The following is a 15,262-nucleotide window of genomic DNA, read 5'->3' on the forward strand; positions in this document are numbered from 1 at the left end:
GGATTTGTCAGGGGAATTCAGAGAGCCTTGCCTTCCTTTGCACTGCCACCAGCTTTGTTCAGTGCAGTGTACACTCCTTAGTGTGCCACAGTCATGGTTGTATGACTGCATAGCTCCTCCCATACAGATTAGAACCACCTCCACCCCATGACTAAGGTCTGGAACAGAAATAAGGTTTAAAGTATCTTTTTATATGCTTTCTGGCAATATTCTGAAATACTTGCTTTCATCCCTTTTTCTGGCCATTTCAGGCATAATGAGATGAACTCCATGCATACTAAAATATTTGTTAGGAACATAGTGAGCCTTCATTCTGCAATAAATTGTTGTGAGTGGACCTTTGAAGACAAAAGGAATACAAGGAACCACTTGTCTGAATGCAACTGAAGAATTTGCACTTTCCTTTTTAAAAGTGGATTACAGTAATATCTAATGGAATAAAATATATTTAAGTATTTAATTTTCCTTAATGAAAAAAAATGACTCTGATTTGCTCACGTGTTACAGCACCACCTTCTAAAACAACTAATGACTTAAATAAGTTGTTTTCTTGTGCAGATAATAACTCTTAATAATATAATAGTACTCAGCCAAAATAGCCATTTCTACAAATTCTTTTAGTTGAATGGGATTTTAAAAGCATAAAATGGTCCAGTGACATTCTCACTGGAAAATTCCAACAGAAACAAAGTAGTCAAATAGGTGTTGTGTCTTACCATGATGTTTGTACTGACTAAACCATATTTGATATGGAAGACACCTGGCATTTGAAAAGCAAAATTTCAGTATTTACATTTTATTTACACACTAAATCACCAATTAAGAAAAAAAATTTATATAAATAAGTTACTAAAATCACATAAAGACTCCATCAACATGAATTGGTAACAGTCAGTTAGAAGTAGATTGAAGTAGTATTCCTGGGCCAACTTTGTTATTTTAGAATCACATTTTCCTTTGAATTCATAGGTGTATATGTCCACATACATATGTGAATGTGAACTCTAAATAGGTTGTTTATTAATCTTTAGTTTGTTACCAAAAGAAGAGGATAAATATTTTCCCCCTTGACTTACAGAGTTGCACTGTATTAAATTAAGCACAAAGACTTATGAACATACTTAATTTACTACACCAATTATTTATCTTCATTTCAAATGGATAACTTGAAGCTGTGAATGAATAAACAATTATAGGATTGGAACAAAGGTATATAATGCATTTCTTTCAGAGCCCAGTTTACTCTGTCTCCATTAAACTTACACGAGCATGTACCCATTATATATCAATATTTCCAGCACTGAATCACCATATTCTCCAGTGCCATCTTCATTTCTGTACTTTCAAAGAAAACCACATACACTTGTAAAACGAACTTTGATTCATCCAACATTACAAATGTGATAGTTCTTTAATAAGCTTGAGAGAGGTATTTTAAATCTGTATTAAAGTTAGAGCATTATTCAGGAAATCTTAAGACTTGGAAAGATTCAAGTGCATTGGTGTAAGATATTATCCCTTTGTGCAAATAATATCCATCCAGAGCTGAAAGGGTATGTTTCTATGTCACAGGGTATTTAAAGCTAGCTGTGTCCAACTGTATGGCTGAATCCCGAAGTCCACAGACAAGGAAGGCTTCCTCTAAAAATCAAAGGATTTTTGTCCGAGTACTGAGGAGCAAAATGACATGAGTGGGAAAAGACATAGTTAATTCATCAGATATAAACGCTATTATCCTGTTCTATGATTATTCAGTTTTACCTGTACAGAGGAAAACCAGAAAATCAGACTAGTGCATTCTTTCACCAAACACTCCTTTGCAACCCACAATTAAAATATTTCCAGTAAATCTGGTGGTGGTGGTGAGCATCAGCCTCCAGCAAAGGGCATTTCATCTGAACATCAGCATTTTCCCCCGTGCTCATCCAAAAAGGTTGTTTTTAAAAGTCACTCCAGTTCAGTACGTCCACCTGGAAATTCCTCACCCCGGCAATGCTTTCAGCATCGTGTGTTTCAGTTCCTGCGCTGCAGCCTATTTACACTCACAGAGACAGACATGAACGACAACAGTAACTCCAGCAAGTGTCCCAGGTCTGACACATCTCATCCACTGGGGTACGGGGGAGATGGGACTGCCACCTTTGTGGGTTCATTTTAAGATGCCTTTTTAAGTCTGCCTCCTGCGAGGTGGCATTTTGCAGTTCTCCTCCCCACCATCCTTAAGGAAGGCAAAAATAAACCCCCAAAGCGTGTGGTTTTTTTTTCAACGGCCACTTCATCACAAATCATCGGCTGCCTTCCTCTCAGCGCAGGCCTAAGCGTAAACTCCGGTCTTGATCCGCGCACCAGAAGGGGAGAAAAAAGAGAAACTCAGGCAGCAGCTGAAGGGGTGGAGAAGGGGAGAGACTCAGTTGTACTCGTCGCTACCAGGCGAGGCAAGGCGGAGGGAGCTGCTTCAGCTGCAGTGGAGCTGGGAGGGGATCGGTGTGGAACAACGCAATAGCGGAGGCGGAAGCGACGCTGGTTGAGCGAGTGAGGAGGCAGCGGAGGGAAGGGGGGAGGCTGTTGGTGTTTGGCGCCGGTGGAGGGAGTCATTCCTGCAGCTGCACTTCCGGTCGGCATTTTGTTCTGAGGGAGCGAGAGACACACACAGGATCCGATCCTTTCCTTTCCTTTCCTTTCCTTTCCTTTCCTTTCCTTTCCTTTCCTTTCTCCTCCCCCTCTTCTTCCCCCCCTCTCCCCCGCTCGGTACTGATTCACTGTGCCCAGGCTGCCACCTCCCCCACCCTTTTGCACTTGCATAAACGGAGGGAGCGGCGGCTCCCCTTGCGGCTCGGTGTGTGTCTCAGAACCGGTTCGGCTCGGTCTGGGTTGATGTGAAGCAGGCTCAAGGGGAAGGGATTTGTCTCGGCCGCTCACCCCCCAGCTCTACATGTTCGCTGCACTGAGGAGGAGACGGAAGAGGAGTCAGCCCCCCTCCCAGCCCGGATTATTGTTGTTATATTATTTCCCCTCCTGCTCCGCGGTGGCGGCGGCCTAGCAGCGGCGGCGGCTCCTCTGAGGAGGGAGGGGACGGATTTCTCTCCCCCTCTCTCGGATTCTCGTTGGATTCCAACGCCGATTTGCTCAGGTAATCCCCCCTCCTTGTCTCCCCTTCCCCTCCCTGCCCTCTCCGGCAGCGGGCCGAGCCTCCCAATCCAGGGGGCCTAGCGCTGCCGGGAGCAGAGGGGATTAGCTGTTATCTGGGGTAGAGGGGAATAAGTGGTAACCAGAGGTGTTTATTTCTTAGCCCTCTTTCCTGCTCGCTCGGGTTTGGCGGAGGAGATTGGTTCCTCCCGGGCTGCCGGGAGGCCTAGGCCTGGTGGAGAGCAGAGGCCTGCCGGCCAGCGCCTTTACTCTAGCTCGGGGATTAGAAAGGCGAAGTGGCTTCTCAGTGACAGGCCTCAACTCGGAGAGGAGCGGGAGGAGGAGGAAACAATACATTTAGCCGCAAATGTGTGCTGATCCTTTGCCATATTTACAACTTCACCAGGGCAAGGAAGGAAGGTCCTAGCGTGGACAGCCCTCTGAAGTGGGGAAGGAATAAGTGGAGGAATAGGGGAAGAGAGACAATGTAAATACTCAGAAGCAAAAATACCAGCTCTCTTCGCTATTACCTTCTCCTTCTAACCAACTCTTCTGAACATTCAAAAGTTCGAATTTGCATGGATTTATAACGTGTAAAAGTTTAATCTCTAAATAATATAGCGATTGATTAGTGTGTTAATCACTTAGTATATTTATAGCATAAAACTAGTGCATGTGGGATGATTGACACAACACGGACACCTGCAGACCCAGGAAATATAGATAGACAAGCATATTGTTTCAGGCACTCCACACAATCTCAATGTTCATGTGCTGTATACATTACAGGAATACTAAATTCAGACGGAATACTATTTTATTCTCTTAACAAACAGAAAACGGGAGAGAGGCTGTGCTTCAAGTGCTACGTTTATGACATTTCAGGGGCCAAGGTAAACATGAGATCTTACCCTAAGTACTTGAGAATCAAGAGTGAATTTAATTAAGTGAAAAGTGAGGAACGCTTAAAAAGTGTCATCCTTACTTGTCGGGCCATATCAAGATCCTGAGGTTGTAATCGGCTGTTTGTGTCCATGTTGTTTGAATATGTAATTAGGTGTCATTTTAACATATCAAATGTGTTTTGTAAATGAAGGTTGATTCAGTGTCAGGTCTTTATTTATAAATGGTAGCTAATTTACAGTAAAGTAAATATTGGATTTATTGTGTGGTAGAGTTGAGAGTGTTATTAAAAATTGAGATAGATTTAAAACAAACACTGTGAACTAATAAAAATATTCCTACAGAAATTACATAATTCAGGGAAATTTTAAGATGCCAAGTTTCATCTTCCATATAGAAAGGACATTTGTAAATGGCAAACAAGTATCAATATTACATACTTTTTCTGTTTTTTTTCAGTAGGTTTTTTAGTTGTTCAGGCAGATCTATTGTAATAATAAGGGGTTAATGTATCTAATAAAGTAACTTTCTGGTATATTGTGTTTAGAGTCATATAAACTGTGCTATCGGGTCTCTGAGTGCCTGATGTATGTTTAAAAGGGTGAAGTTAATATAGCTGTCACGTAGAAGGTGTGTTTTTAATGCTGTAAATCCGTGTCGTAGTCAGTAGCGTGTCCGTGATTTGTATTGGTCAGGGAGCCGTTTGAATTTTAAAAAGCCTGAAGATCCTGCTGAGCCCCAATCCCGGCCTCCCTCCCTCCCACTAATCTCCCGTTCTTGTCTTTGTGCTGCCTGGTCCTGTTAGACGCTGTTTGCAACAGGGCCTCAGGCCTATCTACGTGGAGAGGAATCATTTACACTTCGAAAAAGCAGCTTTTAATTTTTAAACTTTGTGAATTGCAGAGGGAGCCACTAGTTGTCTCTAACTCTCCCTGTCTCTGGATGTAGCTCAATTACTGTTTTCTTTTGGTCTGTAGCATGCATAGAGGCCGAGTGTAACTGCTTTACAAGAAAGGACGGACTGTGCAGAAGTAGTTGTAGTTTTTAGGTAGTTTTCATCATCAGGAAGTGACATGAGCTCGAGCGTTTCTTTTGTCGTCTGTTTCAAACAGCTCATTTAAAAAAAAATGGGTTTGTTAAGCTAATAGTAGTGAACTTCTCTGAGTGATTTTTCATTTCAGGTTTGCTTTAAATATACCAGATAAGAGCAGGAAATAAGCTACTGTGGTTATGTAGTTCCTGGCAAGTTTATCTTTTTATTATCTATTTTTTACTTTTTTACTTTTTTACTTTTTTACTTTTTTACTTTTTTACTTTTTTACTTTTTTACTTTTTTACTTTTTTACTTTTTTACTTTTTTACTTTTTTACTTTTTTACTTTTTTACTTTTTTCTTCTCCTTTAATCAGAAAGCATGAACTTTATTGGTCTGAAAAATAGGCATATTTATAAAAGGAAATTTAAGATGCTGTCTGTTTGTAACTTGTAATGAGGTGGGGTTATTTTTGTTTTGTTTTGTTCCTCTGAGCCATATGTGGCTAATCCTGAATTAGTTGTATTATCACAGTTTATGTAGTTGTAAATGACTTTTTCTCAGAAAAATATCTTTAGCATACAGAAATACTTAATATGGAAATGTTTATAAGATGACTTATTTTTAATTTAGATTGTATTTTTAGCACATCTAAGAGTGCGTGTGTGAAGCAGGACTGTCACTTTCGTACTCCTTTTTCCCCAACGTTAGGAGTTTATACTGGTCTGCTGTTTATCATAAGAGCTAGCTGCTTAAGGAGGATGTAGTGATTTTATTCATGTTATAGAAATACAAAATTTATTATTATCGATGTGTTAGTTGTAACAATTATTTTAACTGAAAGAGGAAAATATTTTCTTATTATTATCTTTTATTTTGTGCTTTTGACTACCTTGTACACTTTTGTTTCCTGTGTACAGGTTTTATTTCTTCTTTTTTTTTTTTTTTAGCCTTTGCTATCTTTTAAAGCTGGTTTTGTACTTTTTTTTTAAACATTTTTTGCACTTTGATTTAGGAGCAACAACATGGGATCAGAGAAGCAAAATTATACCACTAAAACCATTTGCAGATCCCTGTTCTACATAAGAGTATGTGTACCCCTGTGCAACCTCATTGCATGTTTGAGACTCCATGTACATTAATGTTCATACGACTCTTCTTGCAGAATCAAGGCAATAGATGGTTCTGACCCAAGGAAATGACTATGGTTTTTTGTTGTGCTTATATGATGATTAAGGTAATACAGCCTTAATCCTAAATGTTTCATGTATATATTCTTCTATAATATAAATAGATTATATTTTGAAGGACACTAGATGAAAAATAGTCAAGGTGTGAATTGATTTGAGCCAGGAATTGGTATAACAAGTTTCCTATTGCAGTTTTCTGTGTGTTCAGTGGCAAGCGTGGTACTTCTATGTGTGTATTATATTACAAAGTGTTAAAGTCATGGTATTAAGTTTATATTAACATTTCATAACTATTGCACAAGAAATGCAAAGTTAGTGGACAATTGCTAGTAACTAGAAGGAAAAAATATACTTCTAGTCTGAATAGACGTAGGAAAGAAATTAAGTCTTCAAATTCAGAAATTTATGCTTTGTAGGAATTATTCTAAAGTATATAATATTCATCAATGTGTAGACATTTTGACAGCATTTATGGGCATACTTAATTGGAAAAATATGAGTGATAACTTTAGAGTTTGGTGTCTGGTATGTGTGTGGTGGATTATCCAGTGTTAGAACAGCTATTTAGTGTCACAAAATACATCACTAGAAATATTTAACACTTGAAAAAACTGTCCATTTCAATATGATACTGCTTATTTTCAATTTTACCTTTCATATGCCTTTATTAGAAGTAGTACTGGTTGGGTTAGCTTCTGATTTTGAATCATCAGCATTAATGAGCACTCAATTGCACAGAGATACCTACAAGGAAATGCTTGAAATTGGTGTTATGTGTGTATTATTGCTAATAACTGTGTACAGTAATCGTCTAATAATCTAAAAAAGTCCTTTTGAAATGGCAGTTGTTAAAGGCTTGTATTCTAAAAATCTTTAATATAATTCAGCTATATTTGTGTTTTTATTTTATTAGTGTTACATGCATACTTCTTCGTAGCTGATCCTGTCCTCCAAATTATCTGAGAGAGAAGTGCTTTATATTGACATCTGCTGCGCCTCAGGAGTGAGGAAATTGTGTTTGAGGAGATTGTGCAGGACTGATGTGTCTCACTTCCTGTACCTACTGTTCGCTATGGAAAATTTCACTAGCAAAAGGGAGGGAATAAAGGATATTGGCCCAACTGTATGTAGGAACTAAAAGGAATTCCAGTCAAATTAAACACAGTTGTTGATACTGTACTTGAAGGTGACTACTTGATTCATGCAAATAACTAAAAAAAAAAATTAAAATTAAAGAACATTTTTCATGTTAAACTAAGGAAAAAAATTCTAGAAAAGTTTATTTATATTGCTTTTTAGTATGTGTATCGGTTCTAAGTGGTTTTCCAATCAGATCTCAAATTTTTTTATATGGGTGGATATTATCATTTTTCAGATTATTGCTATGGCTTGAAGCACTTTGTTTCTTGCAGGAGTGTGTATGTGTGAACATGCAATGCCTTTTACAGGAACACTGTTAAAAAATGCTAGGCTGCAAAGTCAGGGACTCGGATAAGGAAACAGCAGACTAAGATTGCAGAAACAAACGTAATCCAGCCCCTTTCTCCATATGTTGGGCCTTTAACTACATTACTGTATTTCTCCCTTACCCTCGTTGTCCCAATTCAATGCCTCATACAGTGCATGGGAAATCATAGCTGACTGGCATGCTGTTATAACCTAGTTGATATGTTTGTTTTTCTTTGTCATTTAGTGTGCAGCCTACTGCTTTATTGCCTGCTGTATACCATCCAAATCATTCATGAATGCTGATGTGTTCATTTCATCTAGTCATTTGTAGGAATTATCTCAAAATACATATCTGCACTTCACAAATATTAGAGATTATTTTTTTCACATCTGTAAAATGTTATTTCCATTCAGACTGAAACTGAGTCAAATAGTGAGTTAGAAAATTGCTTATAAATCTTGTGTAATTCGACATGCTTTATTCTTGATATTTTTAGTTACTTTACAGCACTTAGGAAGTTCATAACGTTTTCTTTGACTTTATTTGTGTCTGTGAGTGCCCTGCATTTCAACATATCAGGCTCATTGTTTCTCATGGTGGATTCCTAAGAAGTATAGTAGGGGTTTTCGTTGATGGCCTTAAACATCTATTCAGTTTCAGCTGTCTTGATAATGCCAAGAGCTGGACAAGAATAGATTTCCTGTTCGGAAAAATTAAAAAGAATCATCCTCCATATTGTGAAGAAACAAAAATCTCTTAAACTTTATCAGGAAGAACAGAGAGAACAACTAGATAACAACCCAAATCCTGCAAGTAATTAAATGGCTTGCCTGCAGTGTTGGAGACAGAAATTCAAAATGTTACTGTTAACTTCCAGCAGGAACTAGCAACCCTGGAGAGTATCCTAAGCATTGGTTATTGGCTGTTAAGGATAAAACTGCCTCTTAAACTGGTAATTGTTGCAGTTGATGTAAATTGGTTGAATGGAAACCTCTGCAGCCTAGTGGTCAGACCATTTCATCGCAACGTCAGTCTGTTGTCCAGCTGCTGTACAGCTCAGTTAGGAAAGCAAGACTGTTCAGGGGTGTAGTATGTTGCTAGCCAGAGCACTGCTTTTGGGAAGTAGGAAGTCCAGGTTCAAATGCCTGATTTGTATCAAAGAAGTTCTTGAGCTTTTCCTCCTTCATATGACTTTTTATGTTCTAATCGTATCTTCTAGGCATGACCCAGAGGCTGTAGGTATATTATGGAACAGGTAGACTTTTTTTTTTTTTTTAAATTTTTTTAAAAAAGAGTTGTTTTTTTACAAACTCAGTTTCCAGCAAAAGATATCTTGGATGGGAAACTCTTTTTAATTGATTGAATTTATTAACTACATTTTATTCAAATTCCTTAGTAAAAAAAGTATAAAGTTCCAAAGAAGGCATCTCCTTTTACTGTGTAACTCTGATTTGTTTCAAGACACATGTTATGTGCCATATATGAGGCAGAGATCCTGTGAATAACAAAACCAATATTTGATCTTTTAATGAATGATTATTGTAATGTACAAGGGACTCAATTGTAGGTGTAAGCAACTGTAATTCTGATATTTCTCAATACTTTAACACTTGGTTTTATAGTTCTAACCTTTTCTCTCTTTTCTTATAATGTAATTTATCAAGCTCCCTGAATGTAAACACGTGTCTGTGATAGTGCAACCCCTGTCTCTCATGTTTGAACTAACAATCAGGTAACCAGGTACTCAGAAAGGATGAGGTTACACATACTTTGTCTCTGAAATTTTATTTTCAGGTCTTAGGTTTTTGTAGAGACTGTCCCACTGTCTTGTATGTTATTTTCCATTCAGATATGTTGCTTCTGCTTTTTCTTCAGATATGCTTTCTGGATATTAATGATGGGGGGAGCCCTCATCAGATACTGCATACAGCAACTACCTTAGCAGCTGTAGAAAAAATAAGCTGGAATGTGTTTTTTGCAGTCTAAAAGCTGGGAAAATTTTGATAAGACTCTTAAGACTGGTGAGAACTCATGGACAGTGCTTTGTCGAGATCTAAAATCAGTTTAACTTCAGTTTCATTTTCTGAAGGGGAAATTAAAAATCTGCCTGATGATTTGTCTGTTAAATTCCTAGTTCAAACTAAGGAGAAATGATTGCTTTTTACTACAGTGGATGCTAGGTTTTAGTGTGTGTGGTGTTTTTTGGGTTTTTTTTTTGTTAATAATGGGAAATGAATTTTCTTCTATTAGCATTCTCAGCGATGATTGGTTCTTCCTGACAGGTTCCTTAAAAGCTCTTGTTGAGGCATAACCTGTAACATAGAAAAACTTCAGTGTATCCTATTAAAATTTGGCGGTTATAAGCAATTGAAACATTGCTTAACAGAGTTGCTAGTCAACTTTAAGAATGCATGTTTCTCCCTGCTTGTTTTGTATAGGTGAGACTGGTAGTGACTCCTCTCAGTTTCTTGACACTTACTATTTAAAGGCACTGATTTTACTTCTGACTTTGATAAACTTCAGTCATTTGGGCTGAAATCTTCCATGCTGGGTGACTGCCCTTTATCGACTGACTGTTTTAAAAAGCTTAAAGCCAAAACAGTTCACTGGCTCCTAAGGGTCATGCTAGAGAAAAAAAATGTTTAAAAAAATAATTTCTGACCTTTTCTTCAAGTCATTCAAACACCCCCATTCTTTGGGAGAGGAACGTAAATTTGAGTGAGGTGACTTTTTGCATTCATAGATTCATAGATTGGTCCAGGCCGGAAGGGACCTCCAAAGGTCATCTAGTCCGACCTCCCCGCAGTCAGCAGGGACACCCCCAACTAGACCAGGTTGCCCAGGGCCTCATCGAGCTTCACCTTGAATATCTCAAGGGAAGGGGCCTCAACCACCTCCCTGGGCAACCTGTTCCAGTGTTCCACCACCCTCATGGTAAAGAACTTTTTCCTAATATCCAATCTAAATCTCCCCTTCTCCAGCTTAAAACCATTGCCCCTCGTCCTGTCGCTGCAGGCCTTTGTAAACAGACCCTCCCCAGCCTTCCTGTAGGCCCCCCTCAGGTACTGGAAGGCCGCTATGAGGTCTCCCCGGAGCCTCCTCTTCTCCAGGCTGAACAACCCCAGCTCCCTCAGTCTGTCCTCATAGGAGAGGTGCTCCAGCCCCCTGATCATTTTGGTGGCCCTCCTCTGGACCCGCTCCATCAGGTCCATGTCCTTTCTATATTGAGGGCTCCAGACCTGCACACAGTACTCCAGGTGAGGTCTCACCAGAGCAGAGTAAAGTGGCAGAATCACCTCTCTGGATCTGCTGGCAACACATCTCTTGATGCAGCCCAGGATGTGATTGGCCTTCTGGGCTGCGAGAGCACATTGCCTGCTCATGTCCAGCTTCTCGTCCATCAGCACCCCCAAGTCCCTTTCCTCAGGGCTGCTTTCTAACACCTCATCCCCCAGGCTGTATTTATACTGAGGATTGTTTCTTCCCAGGTGCAGAATCCTGCACTTGCTTTTGTTGAACCTCATGAGGTTCATCTGGGCCCACCTCTCGAGCCTGTCCAGGTCCCTCTGAATGACATCCCGTCCCTCCGGTGTATCGAGGGAGTGCATTAGGGATGTGCATTTTGTTGCCATTCAAAAATCTGTCCAAAAATTGGGCAAGTTATTAGTGTCTGAAAAATTAGCTGACTTCTCTAATTGTAGGCATTAAAGTTGAAAAACTCTATATGTGCAACAGGACTTTCCTAATAAGTATGGTTCTAAGCAGTGAGATGTGGTACAGACTCTTAGTTTTCTGGTGTCAATTCCCTGCTTATCCACAGTGCTGATTTGTTTGAATGTGGAAAAGACAAGAACTGAGGTTGCAGGTGGCTGGAAGGGTGAACCTATAGAGAAGAGTGGTGGGCTGGAACCAGACTTACACAGATGGGGAGGGAATGGGAGTTTGAAGGGCAGGAATTGGGAGGAGAGTAGGAGCTTGGAGTTCCAAAAGAAGTAATGACTGAACTGAGAGGGCTGGATAAAAGAGCTGGTGGGGCAGATACAAGTGTCCTTAGTGAAGATACAGGAAGAGCTGTGAAACAGCCTTAGCAAGAAACTGAGACAGAAGGGTACTCTGGAATCGGGTGTACAGTCAAGGGAAACAGTTTAGGGATGGGAATGGGTGGGAAGTATGTACTAAGAGAGACCAAAGAGGGGAAGAAGAACAAATTGCCTGAGAAGCCAGAAGAACAAAATGAGGATTGGCTGGGCAAAGAAGCATTATTTCACACACAGGAATTTGTTGTTTGATTATTATTTTTTTTTTTGTTTGTTTTATTCTGAGGAAATCAAGTAGGAAAAAAAAAAAGCTCAGAAATGTGGAATACCTCTTGTAAGAGCGAACGATAGGGAATTTTGTAATTCAGATTACCTGCGTAGTCTGCATTTGGTATCTTTGTGAATGTATTGTGGTAGTCTTTAAGTCTGTCGTCACTATTTTTTCTTACAACAGGATGCCTGTTTCACTGACTGTGTGGTATGAATGTAGCCTCCTTAATAGAGATTTAAAAAAAACCCAACAACCCAACACCCCTCACACCCCCCCAATAAAAAAAGCCAACCCAGGTTATAATTAATGTCTCTTAGAATTGGCTTTAGATATTGTTGATCCTGCCTTGGGGAAAGGGATAGACTCTTGAGGTTGCTTCCAGTCCTGTCTTCTATAATTAAATATTTTGATTTCTCTTTGGTGTTCAGCGTGTACCTTAATCACTTCATATCATTAAACCGTGCTCCAGAGACAGAATTCTTAATTTCCTTACAGGCTTTTCTGTGATGTGTATTGTAATTGGAATGCTTCACAAATACTTGTTTAATGTTTTTGAGGACAGTATGTATTCATACAGGTTGGGAACTGAGATGCAAAAGTTGGTCTCTGTAGCTTTGGAAGTCTAACTGGAGCAACTGTAAGACCTGAATTTTAAATTAACTTGACTTTTTTTTTTTTTTTTGTACCATAATGTGTGTGATAATATTAGAACAGCTTTTGTTAATTTTGGTTATAAATATGGCTTCGGAGCATGGAGAAAGAAAGGAATGTGAAAATATTTACCATTAGTAATAGAAATAAAATCAGATTCCCAAGAGCGGCATTCTTCTGGTTCTTGCTATCTGATCTGCAGCCTCTTTCACTTTATACTTCTCTTTCATTTTTACTCGAAGTTGGAGAGTCATGTCTACAACAGACCTTACAGCCTTATGAATAGCCTCTGATTCATTTCCAGAGCAGATTCTTCCTGTAAACTGAATGAAGATTGGGCCCCGGAGGTGGGAGGGGAATGTTACGTAATTATATAATCCAGAGACTGTGTCGGAGTTTTTGAGTGCAAGGGGCTTTTATTAACTTTTGATTGACTTTGCAAATGTGATCTTTCAGCTGGGGGGTGTGGGATTTCCTGGTAGAAGTCTAGAAAGCTTTGAGTTGATACACAGAAAAAGTAATGTTTGAGTATTTGTTGATATCAACTTTTCTGTGTTGAATGTTCTGTTTTAGAAGGCTTTTTAAAAGTCAGATCTTCAACATAATTTTTAATTATATGAATTTTACCATATGGAAATGCATTTAATATATATTTTTAAGCATTGCCTTGTAAACCATCTGTCACAGTGCAGTAAGTAAAAATTATCTTGATTTCTGCATCATAAAAGGGAATTGGAGTGAGATCAAAAAGGGACTTTGTCGTTGTGATACTGCTGTTAACAGGTCAGCCCCTGAGTGTCAATCACAAGTTTGAGATGTGCGAGCATGCAAAATGGAACTCACAGCTCCTATGGTGCTGAGCAAAGGATCCATATTGGTTAGTCAATATAAAACATCGAAGATATTTTTACCTCCTGAAAGAGAGTTTAAATCAATTCATTTCATAATCATATTCTCTTTTTCAGGCTTTTTCCCTATTCTAATTAATTTTCTTTGTACTGTGATGTAGTACTCCTTCAACAAGAGAAGGGAAAGCTCGCTACCTCAAAATCTTAGAGCTGATCAAAGACTCTAATGGATAGTAACAAATGCATGTTTGAACCTCCTGCCTACTGAGGAGGATGTTAGAATCTGGGTGTCTGATATCCTGAGCAAGTGCCCTTCCTCTGTCCTGCCAAGATTTTGAGTGAAGGGATGGAGGTGGTGGCTAGTATGCAGTGCAAAGTACTCGGTTTTGTGTGTTAGGCGTGTTCAAAACATGTGTATGACTGGACTTTCCTACTCTGAGGATCTTGCCCAGGCTTAGGTGTAAAACAGATGTTGAGTTGCTTGGTTCTGCAAAAATAGTGGCAGTTCTGGCATACAGTGAAGCAAAGCTGTAGGTGAACTTTCCTGGTGATAATTTAGGTGACTAATGCTTTAGAGAGTTGTAGGAACACACTGTGCACTCCAAGGTCACTATTATAAAATATTATTTAGAGTTATAGCTCTGCATATTTACTCACTGTAATAAGTCCCTCTGGTTCTATCTAGCATGATGTAAAGTTTAGTCATGTTATTTACAGAAATAGATAATTTATTTTTACCATGGAAAATATAATTAAAATATTTTAGGGATTGCAATAAAAATGGTATAGTTTAAAAAACCTGTTTTGTCTGTAATTCTCTAAATATCATTACATGAACAAGCCATCATAGTATTGCAAGGTAAACGTTCTCAGTTTTCACTTCACACTCTAATCTTAGCCTGCAACCTGGAGGAAGAATAATGAAAGCTACTTATTTAATTTAGTGACATGTTAAACAATTATATTGAATTAGTAAACTTCAGAAAAGGAATTCTCTCTTTTTCTGTAATTGTTTGTGTTGATTCCTGACAAATCCTTTTTCTAGACTCAAAGTAGACATATGATATGGGATTAAGCAAATTATTAATCGCATCTTGATAAATAATTAGCCAATGAAGTCTTATAAAAAGCTCTGTAGATGGACTTCTGAAGATTCAACATAACTTGTTAAGTCCTGGCAATTTGAAGTTATTGCATGCTCAGCTACAGTGAATGTTCAATTGTGTATATGTAGCCTGTGGTAATTGCACATAACTTGATTTAATTTAACCCTGTTTCATTGCTGGCTAAAGAAGGTTGAATTCGTTTGCGTTTTTCATGGGCTAAGTGTATATGCGCAATTATTGAAAGTCAGCTGATGCACAGTAACTTGAGAGTCTGGGCTAATCAACCTGCCTAAATGTGGCTGGGACTTTGTGTAACTCTATGTGAATTTTGGGACAGACTGATATTTGAATAAAATAAAAAAAACCCAACTATTGGAGGTCTACCTGCACCTAATTACTGATACAGTTGTAAACTTGAACAAAGGTTTTGGGGAAGGACAGTAAAAATGGATTAAATATCTCATTGTAAAATACACTAATTTTGAAATCCTATTAGAAGATATCATAAAGCTTGTTAGAGATATATGCAGAGAATTATTTTAAGCAAGAAAAAAACCCTCATCTGTTTTATGATCATGAAGCTTACATGCTTATGTTATTTTGTAATGAAAACCAAAGAAAAATTAGGAGATAGATATAGTTTAGTTT

The 15,262-nt window shown here is 38.6% G+C and overlaps 1 protein-coding gene across 1 annotated transcript in view; it reads left to right on the forward strand.

Moving 5' to 3' along the window:
- The first annotated feature begins 2,613 nt into the window (after positions 1-2,613).
- Positions 2,614-15,262, forward strand: part of LOC141476615 (nipped-B-like protein) — a 183,703-nt gene continuing 171,054 nt past the window's right edge. The window contains exon 1 of the mRNA XM_074165383.1: positions 2,614-3,130. The gene's annotated coding sequence lies outside the window, so the exon portion shown is untranslated. The remainder of the gene's footprint in view (positions 3,131-15,262) is intronic.

This window comes from Numenius arquata, chromosome W, assembly GCF_964106895.1.
Source record: "Numenius arquata chromosome W, bNumArq3.hap1.1, whole genome shotgun sequence".
NCBI classification, from domain to species: Eukaryota; Metazoa; Chordata; class Aves; order Charadriiformes; family Scolopacidae; genus Numenius; species Numenius arquata.